Here is a 14,954-nt window from a genome sequence, read left to right on the forward strand (position 1 = left end):
AAAATATCTTTGAGTGGAGAGATTTTTCTATTTACAATGGGAATCCACAAAAATGAGAAATTCCATAATGATACCCAGTTCTAAAAAATGATTACATATCTAACATGTTCCCAAATGAACTTTTTGAGTACTAATTATTACATCGTAATTTCCAAGAGGTGTTGTAGTTATAGGTTTTAAAACTATTCATAACAAGTAAAATGAGTTCCTGGGAAAATTAAGGTGGCCCTTAGCAAAACAGTATCACTAGTGAAGAACAGAGTTTGCCAAATAAAAGACACAGGCATTTTTATATTTATCAAGAAAACTTGTTATCTATGCATGTATTTATTTTTAACCTTTTATTTTGAAATAATTATATATTCATAGATTATTCAAAGATTATATGTTGATAGGAAGTTGCAAAATACAGTGCATGTGGTCTCATAAACTCTTCACCCAGCTTTCCCCAGTGATGGTATTTCATAAGACTATAGTACAATAGCAAAACCAGGAAACTGACGTTGGTACAACAGTGCTAACTAGATTACAGATCTTATTCAGTTTTCATTAGTTTTTACATGTACTAGGGTATGTGTTAGCACTTCTGTGCAATTCAATTCCATGTATAGATTTCTGTAACCACCTCTAAAATCAAGACACAGAACTGTTGCATCACTCCAAGGAACATATCAATAAACACTCATTTATATGAAAAAATAAATAGATAAACAAACAACATAATTTATATGGATAAATCAAAGCTCGATTTACTTGCAGGAACTATATTGGTTTTCCAAAAATTATGAGTGGATGACTATATGGATGGATGGATGGATGATGGATGGGTGGATGGTCTGGGTTGCTCAGTGGTCCATCAGTGTTGGTCCTGGCTTCATGTAGGCAGAAACTAGGCTGAATCACATAGATCTAGGAACTCATGGAGTCAACTGCTATTTGTTTCACTTTCTTATTTTCAAAATTCACTTTCTAAACAAAAGAGTTTTGCAAAACCCATTCAGTGTTCATATCTGGAAATTCTGCTGAGTTGGTAAGCTCTAGGTGACAAAAATGACTACCAAGAAAATCTTCATCAGAATCATTAAAGTGAAAGGATTCTCTTATGTTGCGCTGATATAATAAATTTCCACATGTGGACTATCCCAAACCCATATGACAGAATCAAGAGCTAAATATTTCCAAGTGTGTCTTTGTCTCTTTACATAACTTCCCATATTTTCACTTCACAAGATAGCCCTTAAAATAGTATAGTGGTGACAATGACCTCACTCAAATAGATTCAGAGCCAGTCTGTCCCATATCTAATGTATTTTTCTGTAGTTTAAACTAGACTGTAAAATATTGCTCATTTGCTCTTCTATCAGGTATGTCTGGTCATACTTTGCTAATTTAAAAACTTTCCATGTTGAAGTTCAATCCAATTTAAAAAATACATATTGCTTAAAATGCCATTTTTATGTTTTCTTTTTTGTCATTTTAGACATTAAATATGGAAGTTCAGGCTCTTTAATATAAACTGGTTATTTATTTCCAACATCAAAATATGGCATTTGCCAATATGATAAAATTCAACATCCATTTACGATAAAAATTCTCAGAAAGTGGGCATAACAAGACAAGGATGCTCACTCTTGACACTTTAATTCATCAAATGGTCCTTGACTTCAGACTATACTACAAAGCTACAGTAACCAAAAACAGCATGGCACTGGCACAAAAACAGACACATGATCAATGGAACAGGATAAAAAGCCCAGAAAGAAACCCACACACTTATAGTCAATTAATCTACAACAAAGCAGGTTAGAATATTCAATGGAGAAAAGACAGTCTCTTCAATAAATGGTGCTGGGAAAACTGGACAACTACATGTAAAGGAATGAAATTAGAACATTCTCTAACACCATATACAAAAATAAACTCAAAACAGATTAAAGACTTAAATGTAAGACCAAATACTCCAAAACTCCCAGAGGAAAACAAAGGCAGAACAGTCTTTGACATAAACCACAGCAATATTTTTTTCAAAGTAGCTCCTACAGTAATGGAAATAAAAGCAAAAATAACAAATGGGACCTAATTAAACTTAAAAGCTTTTGCACAGCAAAGGAAACCATAAACAAAATGAAAAGACAGCCTATGGAATGGGAGAAAATATTTGCAAATAGTGCAACTGACAAGGGATTCATTTCCAAAATATACAAACAGCTCATACAGCTCAATATCAAAAAACCCCAAACGAACCAATCAAAAAATGAGCAGAATATTTAAATAGGCATTTCTCCAAAGAAGACATACAGATGGCCAACAGGCACATGAAAAGATGCTCAACGTCACTAATTATTAGAGAAATGCAAATCAAAACCACAATGAGGTATCACCTCACACCAGTCAGAATGGCCATCATCAAATGCTGGAGAGGGTGTGGAAAAAAAGGAATCCTCCTACACTGTTGGTGGGAATGTAAATTTGTTCAGCCACTGTGGAGGACAGCATGGAGGTTCCTTAAAAAAGTAAAAACAGATAACCATATAATCCAGCAATCCACTCTTGGGCATATATCTGCAAAAAAAATCTAATTTGAAAAGATTTATGCACTCCAATGTTCATATCAGCACTATTACAATAGTCAAGATATGGAAGCAACCTAAATGTCCATGAACAGATGAATGGATAAAGAGGATGTGACATATATTATATATATAATGGAATATTACTCAGCTGTAAAAAGGATGAAATAATGCCATTTGCAACAACATGGATGGATCTAGAGATTATCATATTAAGTGAAGTAGGTCAGACAGAGAAAGACAAATATTGTATGACACCACTTATATGTGGAATCTAAAAAAAAAAAGATACAAATGAACTTATTTACAAACCAGAAATAGACACTCAGACACAGAAAACAAACTATGGTTACCAAAGGGCAAAGGAGTGGTGAGGAGGGATAAATTAGGAGTCTGGGATTAACAGATACACATTATTATATATAAAATAGATAAATAACAAGATCCTACAGTATAGTATAGGAAACTATACTCAATATCTTATAATGAACTATAATGAAAAAAATCTGAAAAAGAATATACATATATATGTATATGTAGAACTGAATCACTTTGCTGTATACCTAAAAGTAACACAGCACTGTAAATCAACTACATTTCAATAAAAATATGGCATTTGCTATTTCATTTTAAAATGGATAAAAATACATTTTTTTAATGGATAAAAATCCATAAAAAGAAATACCTCCTAGAATTCCTATTTCAATCTAACTAGAGAGAAATGTTATAATTCACATAAAAGAAGTATATCATGGAAAATAAACAGAACTTATACAGAGTAATACCTGTCTCCTAAGTTAGCTGAGTCATAAAACAGAGCACTTCTTTGCTTTACAGTAAATCCAAGATCATCACTTTAATATTTAAATCGAAGAACTCTACAGTTTACCTTAAAGTGTTTTTATGTATTGGATATAAAAATTTTGAAGAAATTATGGAGATTTTTCAGTTATTAAAGGGAGGCTATGTAAACTCTCATCTGTCCTTCGCCCCAAGGCTTACAGCATTTTTGGTAAAACTCGGATGCATCAACTTAAGGGTACATTTCACATGACGTAGCTATCATACTGATAGGTGAAGAGTTCTAAGATCTGCAGATTACTCAGAGAATAAAATAATTTATTTAGTTTTTTTTTTTATCTTTTCAGAGCATTTGGTTTTTCACATGTAACAACAGCTCAAATCAAACTCTGAACGGAAGTTTTAATTTGAAGGCATATGTATTTTTATCCATTCATTCTACACCTTTTGCTATGTCCGTGTCAAGATTTTCCTCCATTACTTTAAATATCTCTTCATCTGTGAACTGGATTTATACATATAAAACTACACACAACTATTCACATATATCAACAAGCTACACCCCGAATCCCAACTGTGAGTGACTGAAAGGCATTTGTTTTTATTCCATAGACTAAAGTTTATGCCTTTCTGCTGACGAGGTTGATGATAGTGGCCTGTGTTAGGCCTTAGGCCCTTCATAGCTGCTTTTCTTGTGCTTAGAACTGTTTACCCTGACATAGCCTTTCTTTACCCTACATCTCTATGCACAGACTAAAACTCATGTTTGAAAACAGTAACCACATATATACACCCAAATAGGCTTTCTATAGCTCTAGCATACAGTCAGCAGCTGTGAGGGCTGGAAGGATGTGGAATCCCACCTACCCTGTGGTTTCACCAGCGGTTTCTCAGAGCAGGTGGGACCGGCCAGCCCAAGTGGTGTGCCTCAGGTCTGAGTTCAGGCACACGTTCACCCATGCTCTCCCCTACAGTAAAGGGCCTGATTTACTTACATCAATTTTCAAATAGCATCTCTATGGAAAACAAGAGTTCTGCTGCTGAAAACAAAAGTTAAAAAAAAAAATCCTGTAAATAAATGAATAAGGAACAAAACCAAAAAAAGACTGATAAACACCAACTTACTTCATCTTACAGGTTTTTAAATATGAAGCTAGAGAAGTGGGGAGACTTTCCCACTATTTCAGACACTGACCCAGCTCTGCCGACTCCTAATTCAGCCTTCCTTCTGTTAGAGCTTACAACTTAAGCACGTCAGCCTGCTGCAGCAGCTAATCTTTCCCTCCTCAGCTCCGCATTCCCAGGCTCCGGGTGCAAGGGACGGTGAAGGGTGGGTGAGGGAGCGTCAGTGCTTAACCCACGGGATGGGTCCTTTTCTACATGGGCCTAACCACGAAAATCCCTGCCAGGAACTTTTCACAGGAGAGCAGATTTCCTTCTCATGAACCCCAACTATTATCATCATTTCTGGGATAGAAGTTTCCAGGCAATGGTATGCAGTCCTGTTAAGCAGGAAGGAGTCGGAGTAAAGGAGAGAGATTGGGAGGCTCCGCTCGGTCCTACCATGCGTCTGCAGAGGCCCGAGGACTCCCTGCGAGGAGCCTGACCCAGCACTGCCTCCCCTCCATGTGCCTCCCCCTCGCACCTCTCTGGTTGCTTCCTTTTTAAATGCTTCCTCTGGGTCCTTAACATTTAGTTTCTGTCTACACTCTTCTAATTTGCCTTTTTTTCCTCCTGTTTAGAAGCCCCCTATAAAGGACCAAAAGTATGGAGTTTGTTTATTGGGATCACAGCAACAAGTTTCTGGGTTCCTGGCAGGTGCTTCCAGCTGCTGCGCGCACACACACACACACACACACACACACCCCTTCCGGCATGAAACCACCAGGAAGTCTATGTGTTTTCATTGGTACCACACGTTGTCCTGAACATTTTCAGAACCCCTTCTACAGTAACACAACTTTTAAAAATTAATTTCTAGGGTCAAGGTCATTAAAAAGAAAACATCATTAAGCTCTTTGAAATTCCACTGGGTTTTAAAGATTTAAGATACTCACGGTGTTTAATATAAATTTTGCCAAACTTTTAAATAAACTAAAAAATTCACAACAGTTGACTCCCCCCAAAGGTCCCTTTAAAACACTTACAGATTGCTCAGATGTGGGTCATGACGGATGACTGCGAAAGGGCCCTGCATGGATGGCATGCAATGAAACACCTCCCCCTTCTGTAGATCCTGGCACCTGAAGTTCTCTGTGGTCTTTCCCCTAATGGAGTGATTTCCAAATGCCAGTTGTGGGCCAGGGCCAGTTGTTGACATAGTCTTCAAATTCAGGAGTGAAATGAGAAAGGCCAGGAAAATAGTGTGCCCCGTCTCCTACAGCTAAACATATTCAATGGCAGGCTCTGTCCTCTATTTTGAGATTTTTATCTTTGCTTTTCTTGCCTTTCTCTTTTGGTATTAAAATGTTCATTTCTTACAGAAAGCGAGGGTAATAGTGGATGATAGACATATTCTGTTTTGTTTAAATGACCTTTCTTTATAAAATTAAAAGATGGAAACTGCATTGGTTTTAAAACCAATTTTAACTCTACATGAAATTTAAAGTCAGGAAAACATTGCTCTAAGGTTGCGTCAAATCCCAAGACCGGGAATGAATGCCTGCAACCAGGCATTAGCTTTTTTTTAAGAACTTCTCTTCCGGAAAGTATAGAGAATGAGGATGGTGAAGGATTCCTCACCCTACTTTACTCTCTTTTCCCAGCATTCATGGAGGTTGAGACGCCCTGAATGCAAGGTCCTCTTGAGATGTGAAACAGAAATAGGGCAACGTGATGTGCAAGCTGCCTCTGCTGTTGATCTACTCTTGTGCCTGCTGGCTCAAAGGCTCATGAAGTATGACACTGTGTCACAAACAGAGTCCTCGATGTGCTTACATTTTCCTGATGAATGCTATAAATTTTCTTCTTGTAGTGAACAAACATTGTTTACGCAGCTGTGAGTCCTTAAATGCAAACTGACTTTCTAGCCCAATGTATCTTTGTTTCAAAGACACTTAAGGAGAGCTCTCTTCTGGCATTTGGGGAGGACTTTTCAAGGAAGACCGCCTAATTAGGAACAATCACTGTGCATTAGATCCACCAAAAAGAAAAAAACAAAAACAAAAACATTAGGCCCTGTTAAGTGTTTCCATCCTGGGCTGGTTACAGGCTTCATCTAAAGTGGCTTCTCGCCTGGCTTGAAGGGCCTTCGCTGTGGAGGCTGAAGGTGAGAGCAGCTGCTGGTCGGCCCAACAGATCTAGAACAAACTCTCAGGAAATCTCAGCCTCCTCAGGCAGCTGAATTCCTACTCCTCTGAGACCAGCTGGGATTATTTTCTTACTTCATTTAACCAGCCAGATGATAGATTGACTGATGGGGTCACTATGTCCAGAGCAAAGTAATTTTAGAATGAAAATTATGCAATAGGTTAGACTACAGCTCAATTTTTATCACCCCAAATGCATACAATGTCCCTAATGTGATTGCCTTTGGGCTAAGGCTGAAAGAAATGTTTAGTCCCAAGATGGCTATAATTTCTGAAATAGATTGAGTGAAACCTCTCTCTCTTTTTTTTTTTCCTGCTTGAACACATGGAAATGAATTTCCTAGGTTTTATTTTTTAAATATCTGGTACAAGGTAAAAACTGCAGTGATGAATATTTCCTGTGGGGCCAGTGGCTGGTGAGGAAAAGTCGCCAGGCTTTATCTGACAGTTCATCAAGTTGCTATTATCATTTTCATGCTTGGGTCAGTCACACAGACAAGCTTCTTGACAGTGAATTGCCTGGGAAACTGGGAATTGATCCCATTTTTAAAAAGTCTTCAGCACATAGGTTTTCGCTGAAGTGGCTTCTAATTTAAAATGCACCCCAGGACATCATAGTAAGTTTCTTTTTGTGCTTTTTTTTTTTTAATTCTCTGGTTATTCCTGTTGACTTTTCTAATTTTTCTTTTGAAATAAAGGATGATTGTCAATCTCACGATTTTATAGAAAAGCTCAGTTTTGCAAGAACATCAGAAATTTCTCATTTGAACATCTTATGCTGTTCCCAGTTGCTGAAGCTTAACTTTGACTCCTGAACCCCATGTGTAAATCAGTCCTCCTTTTCACCCTTACCCATCCCGAAATGAGCCTCTTCCTGAAGTTCTTGTCTCATTTTTTGGGGCATCCCTATCTACTCAACAGCAAGAGAACAGAAGAAGTCTTGCAGTCAGAGGGTCTCCTTTCCATCTATCACTCTACACATATACACTGGGTACCTACCAAGTGCCACACACCGCTCTAGGTAGTGGCAATACAGTCATGTACAAGACAGAGACGGAACTGTTTTCATAGCAATTACATTCTAGTACATTTCTTCCAACACACTGTCTCTTTTCATGGATCTTCCCAACCTCAAATACATTTATATATTTCAATATGTATAATATATTTTGATATATATTTAAGACATAAAATGGATGTTCTCACAAGCATGGCCCAGTTTCTTTTAGTTGCCCCAGATACTTGTTGGACAGAAGGGGATGTGCTGAACAACTTGAAATGGGTTGGGAGTGCTATGGTCCCATCTGAGAAGGTTAGATGCTTGGAAGCTGCTTCTTTTGGATTCAGATGAATAATGTGCAATAAAAACTCTCCATGCCTGGCGAGTCTTCTTTGCCTTGGTGCACACTGAGAACTGGCTGACCAAAGGTTTCAGCTAGGATGATGGAAACATGTTTTTCTTTGTTTCTGATAGTCCTCTGTTCACTGTGTGATCCTGTCTTCTTGATCTTCAGCATTTCTAGTAAATCTACAAAGTTGACCCATCCACAGTTTGATCCCTAATAGAATAGATCTCCCTCCCATTCAGTGGGAAGCCTTCTCTGGGAGGTCAGCAGTTAACTTCTTAATGCCATGACCCACTTTTCGGTCTCAGTACCTCCTAGACTTTGCACACGCTGGTCCCTTTCCTTAGAAAGAAAGTCCGTTCCATTGGGCATTTTCTCCTTTTGGAAGACTTCACCAACTTCCTCAGGCTGGGCTAGATGGTATTTTCTCTCTATGTCAGAAGTACTGTCAGCACTTCTCCTCCCAAACTAGAGAACACTTAGATGCAGGGTAAATGTGATGCCCAAGTTGGCCGTATGAATATATGGTGAGAAGGCCCTCTACTGAAACATATTTCCCCACTTTTTCTCCTTATTTTAGCCTATCAAAGTTCCTGAAATGTCCATTAAAGAATTCCTGTGCATTTAAGGTTTCCCCATCAAAATGTTACTACTCTTGGGAAGAGTAATATATTTCTTTGGCTTTTTTATTACTGAATACTAAAAAAAATAACTTGCATCTGGGAGAACGCTTTGTAGGGGATGTTACCTGAAATTTGGTGCCCAGAAGCAAGAGGAGGGAAGAAAGATGTCAAATTCCACCAAATTATTATTTTCTTCTATCTGTTTTTGACAACTATCTTTAAAAGATTATAAGTGCCACACGTGAATTCAAGAAAGAGAATAAAGTAGGATTCTAAGAAGTAATAAAAAACTTTTGAAGGAAGCTGGTATTATATCATTTCTATCTCTGACATTTCTGCTCATATACTAAAGTTCATTGAAAACTAAGAACAATTAGAGAATATATACATTTTATATAATTTAAATTGACATTTTGTTTTAAGACATATATCTTAACACCATTTAATACTTCACTAAAGTTTGCAGAAAAAGACTACTTTTAAAAATAAAAGGCAGAGAAGCAGAAAGAAAACAATGAAATAGTGTAATTATCACTAAAATTTCAGTTCATTTAAAAAATTATACTTCTGAGTAAAAATGAAAATAAATTTTGTGAAACTATTTGGACACAATGGTTTTGGTAAATATGCAAATACATTAAAGTTCTAAAAAACTGGTTTAATTTAAAATAAGCCTGATACATAACTAAATAAGACTTAGATAGCAAAAGAGGTTAAGGGTGAAGTTAGGAGTGTTTAAATGCGTATTTTTTCCACCTATTTTAAAATATTTATAGCAGGGTTTACTTACAGTTACTTCTGAAGTTTCAAATGCTAAATATCACTTTGAACTGTCTACCTTAATTGAGTCAGGATTTAGGGCAATAAAAAATACAAAACTGTAATTTTTCTTACTAAAAAACTATACGTTTTTTATTTTATGTTTATGTTCTCCATTGAGAACTAAATCGTACCTAAGAGAACTATAAAAAAAATCATAAAAATTATTAAACCAAGGAGAAAACATCTACCTATATCTAGGACGAAGATATTCAGTATGCTAGGATCTCTCTCCAATGTCCAAAGAACAGCCAACCAAAGAAACAAACAAAACCCAGTTTCTTGGAATATCATCTGAGGACTTCTAATTTTAACATGCAGAATGAAGTCAGCATTTTCTCATTCACTTTTCAGAAAAGCCACCCAAAAGCAGAAAGGAAAACAGGGGAAATAGAGATGCAAAGCCTATCCTTTGTAAACTAAGAAACAACAGAGACCCCAAAATAAAAAATAAGAAAAAAAGACTTCCAAAATCAGTCGAACAAGGACATAGGAATCGCCACAGTGAAGATGCCCATGGATGCTGAGCTGGGAATAAGTTGTAAGAGTCTTAAGTGACACATACTAAATGTAAACCCAGCTTTTTACAACAAGGGCCAGCAAACTTTTTCTTAAATAGCCAGACTGTAAATTTTTAGGCTTTGTGGACAATATGGGCGTGCTGTGTTGTAAGAAAACTATAAAAACAGGCAGCTGGCCTGTGGACTGTGGCTTGCTGACTGTTGTTCGATAGTAATAAGGGTGTACCAGATTGCGTGAGAGATTCTCTTGATTTCAAACTGATGAGATTTTTGGAAAAAGGAGAGGAGATAAAGCTAAATGAAAAGCGGTATAAAAATACCATACTTGTTGGAAGCAGTCTACCAGTGTGCCCATGAGGAGGAAACTGACTTTGCTTTATGTGTAGCCCAAAGCTGCTGGTATCACTTGCCTGGAGAAAGTTAAAGGCTAAAATAACTGACTTTCTCATAAGAAAAACCCCTACTAGCTGGAACATGGCCTATACTGCTCTCTCATAGAAGCCTTTTTTAAAAAGCTGGGTAGGAAAAACTTGTCTTATTCTGTGATCAATCAGAAAGAAATCAACTCAGGATCTATGAAGAGATATTAAGAGAAGGTGAAATAAAAAGGAGGACAGAAAGGGGAAAACTAAATGGTAGTAAAGAAATATTCACCAGAAAATGTCTAATATGGTAGATGAAAATTGATGACCAAATACATTCCTGAGCTTTTTAAAATGAATTATTAATCACTTATATGCAATTTCACAGGAAACAATAATGAAAGAACAGAAGTAGCTCAAGCATGTGCTGGCAGAATTAAGGGAAGATATGAAAAAAGACTAAAAAAAACCCAAAAACAGAAATGGAGGTCAAAGTGCAGCTTGGAAGCTGCACAAAGATTGGGCACTGCTGAAAACACAGTGAGGAATGTGAAAGACACATCAGGAAAAAGGGAGTGTAAAGAATAAACAGACAAGAAGCTTAAAAAGATTACATGAAAGATATGGATAAATACAAAATAAATTAAACATATGCATAATTGATGACACTGAAGAAGAAAATTTGAATTGTAAGATCACTCTTAGGAATATTACACAAAAATAATCAATATAAAACACTATCAAACAGAATCCAGTAACATATTAAAAACTAACACACCAAGACCAAGTGTGATTTATTCCAGGAATGCAAGGATGGTTCAATATTAGGAAATCTGTTAATTTATTTTCATCACACTAATAGATTAAAAGTCATGTTTGCTAGATGCTGAGAAGCACTTGTTAAAACTCAACATCCATTCTTATTTGTTAGCTTTATCAATAAAATAGCAACAGATACTTCATTAACATAATTATATTTATCTCAATCTAAAATCTAGCATCATTTTCTTAGGGTGAAACTGAGAACTATTCACAGTAAAGTCATGAATAAGACAAGGATGTCTACTATCACTACTACTAATATACATTCATCTAGAGATCCTGGTCAATTCAGTTATCCAAGAGAAAGCAATAAAATGTAGACAACTTAGGAAAAAAAGACAAATCATATTTCTTTGTAGATTATAAGATTTAATACTGAATGAATATAAAAAAGTAATCCAACTGAAAAAACATTACAAATAATAGTGGAATTTAGTTAGGCCCTTGGTTACAAGATTAATCTATAAAACCATCATCCCTCATATATTAAAAGATGTATTAATAGAAAACACTTTATTTTTATTTATTTATTTTGTTTTGTTTTTGGGGGGGAGGTAATTAGCTTTTTATTTATTTATCTTTAATGGAGGTACTGGGGATTCAACATGGGACCCCATGCATGCTCGGCACACACTCTGCCACAGAGCTGTACCATCCACCCCAGAGAATACTTTATTCTTAATAACAATATGACTAGAAATATTTAGAAATAAATTTATCAGATATAATAGATCTGTATGAAGGAATCTTTACAATGCTACTCATGGACAGAAAAAAGTACTCATATAAATGTAAAAATATTCTATATTCTTGGCAAGTGAAACTCAGTATCATGCAGCTTTCAGTTCTCTCCAAATTAATGTAAACATTTAATAAAGATAGTTAATATATGTATCAATGGAATTTTGGAGTCTACATGATTCTAAAGTTTATATAGAAAAATAAACACGCAAAAATAACCAGGAAAATTCAGGGGGAAAAAAGAAAAGAAAAGAAAATATGTGGTACTAACCCTACCAGATGTTAAAATATTTAGAATATGATAAGTAAGTGTGGCATTTCAAATTAATGGAAAAAAGTTGAAATTAAATAATAAATGTTGCTTATTTTGGCCCAGTCATTCTATTGAGTTGCCTTCTGGAAAAATGAAATACTGAGTTCTAATCTCACATCTTACATCAAAATAATTTCCTGATGAATCAAAGATTTCTACATAAATAATAAAAATATAAAAATACTAGAGCACTCTATAAGAAAGTTAAAGTACTGTAGTGGAGAATACCTAAGTATGTCATGAAACTCAGAAGCCATAAAAAAATTTATAAATCTGATAATATAAAAATATAACTGACCAAAAAGTTTGCAATTCATAATATAAACTGGCATTATCCAATATAAATATAATGTAAGATGCAATTGTAATCCTAAATTTTCTGCTAGTTACATTAAAAAAGTAAAAATAAATGGGTGAAATTAATTTTAATAATTTATTTTATTTAACTTGACATATCCAAAATATTTTCTTTTCAATAAGTAATTAATATAAAATATTATAAATGAGACAGTTTCATTCTCTTTTTGGTACTAAGAGATCTGGTTTGTATTTTATACTTATTGGGCACCACAATTTGGATAAGCCACATTTCAAATGCTCAAAAGCCACATGTAGGTGGTGGTTATCACATCTGACAGCACTTTAATGAGTTAATTTCCTTAATACAGAATATTTTAATATAGAAAGAGTTCTCATAAATCAATAAGGAAAAGTCTAACAATTAAAAGGGACAAATGTAATAAATTCACTAAAATTAGAGAATTTCAAGTTAAGCTGTAAGAAAATATTATTTCATCTCAGATTGGCAAAAGTCAACAAATTTTATAACATGCTGAGTCCATGACGAAGATGAGATTCAGTCATCTCATATCCTAATAGTAAGAGTATAAATTGGTACAGTCTCAGTGGAAAGAAATTGGTAACATACATCAAAATGACCAATACACATACCGTTGACCTAGCAACTCCAGTTTCAAGAAATTTTCTTAGAGCTATACTTGCAAGTATGAGAAATTGGTTATGTGCCAGTGATTTATTGAAATATTGCTTATAAATGTAAAAATTTGGAAACTGCCTAAATCTTTATGAATGGAGTACAAGGTAAATAAATTATGGAACACTATATAATAAAATACTGTGCAATAAAACTAATAAGGTGCTAGTTACTGTAATGCCGTGAGAGGCTATTCAGGCTGTATTGTTATGTGGGGGAAAAAAAGGCAAGCCACGGACAAGTATAAATAGTCTAGGTCCACCTCTACAAAAATTTTATGTACCTATACATAGTATGCGTAAGTGCAGACATATTGGGTGTGTCTGGGAGGATCCATAAATAGTTAGTAATAGAAATTGTCCATGGGAAGAGGAACTGGTTGACTCGGGGACAAGGATAAGAGAGTTGCTTTTTACTGTATATCCTTTTATGCCTTTTAATTTAGTACCAAGTATGTATTATTTATTCAAAATTTATATGAAATATTTAAATATATTAAAGGGGATTGAAGCAACAAGGATACTCACTGAGGCTATTTCACTCAACTTTTCATATCTATTGCACGTGTATATTTTAAAACTTCTTAAAATAGTGGTGTTAAGGCAACATCCTGTTCCAAATGCAGGCACCAACCCAAATAACACAGGTCTGCTCTCTGAAAGTTTTGTTCTTGGCTCTGGTTTCCTTGACAGTGAGGAACACCTGTTACACATTGTTCGCTTAGACCTTTCTGACCGCCTCTGTTCAGTGGGACCAAATGGCAGTTATTTCCAAATAAGAATCTCCTCTTCCAAATGCTCCCTTAATCCTATTGTAAGCTCCTGAGTCAGGGAGGCCTCAATTAGACTTCCATCATAGTCAGCAAGGGCCTGAATTCCTGAGGGGCTGCTCTGGATTTAAAGGGTAAATGGTAAATATTTCCAGAAAAAAAAACGGGTTTGCATGTTTTCAGGATCCAGAGGCCCCCTTGTCAACTTTGCCTTCCATCTCTCTGGAAAACCCTGGCTGGTTCCGAATCCTGACGACTCTCATGAAGAGAATCACAGCCCACCCTTGGTGGCACTGATCCCAATGGGCCTTCCTTGCCCACCTCCTGGAAGATAATGAAGGCACTGGTAGCATGGTATCTGGCACAGTTTGAGTCTGTATGTGAGGTTATGATACCAATTGAAAATGGGGTTGCAATTGCCAACATGAGTTTAAGTCATTTAAAAGATAATAATAAATGAGTTGGCAACTGAATAGTCACTCGTATTGGGGTGGGGAGATAGACTGACCTAGATTTCTCAGATCCCTGTGAATTCAACCTTGAGCATCCAAATCTGTTAAGCAAAATGGTGCTGCATCCTGCTTGGTGTGTGGCAGTGCGGGGGCCCTGAGGCACTCCAAGTTCTCTGGTCCCACAGTTCAATGTCGGGCCAGAGTTTTCCAGAATCTACATATGTAACCCTGGGAGGTGGATTTATAATCATTCAAAATTTCAATCACCAGTGAAATGCTGGCGTGTCCAAGCAAGGCACTGGCGGGCTCTCTGCCCAGACTGTGGAAATGTGCAAGGATTGGAGAGAAAGGGATTAGGTATTTCTACGCCAACCAGTGGAGGTCAGTGTTGAGTCACTGATCTTTCGTGTTAACTGGACGCAGAAGCTACCACAGTAGACAGGTCCTTGCTCATAAAAGAGAGACAGAGGAAGGACACTCAAAGATGAAAACTGTGGTGCCAGGACACAGTTC

Source organism: Camelus bactrianus, chromosome 14 (assembly GCF_048773025.1).
Source record: "Camelus bactrianus isolate YW-2024 breed Bactrian camel chromosome 14, ASM4877302v1, whole genome shotgun sequence".
Lineage (NCBI taxonomy): Eukaryota > Metazoa > Chordata > Mammalia > Artiodactyla > Camelidae > Camelus > Camelus bactrianus.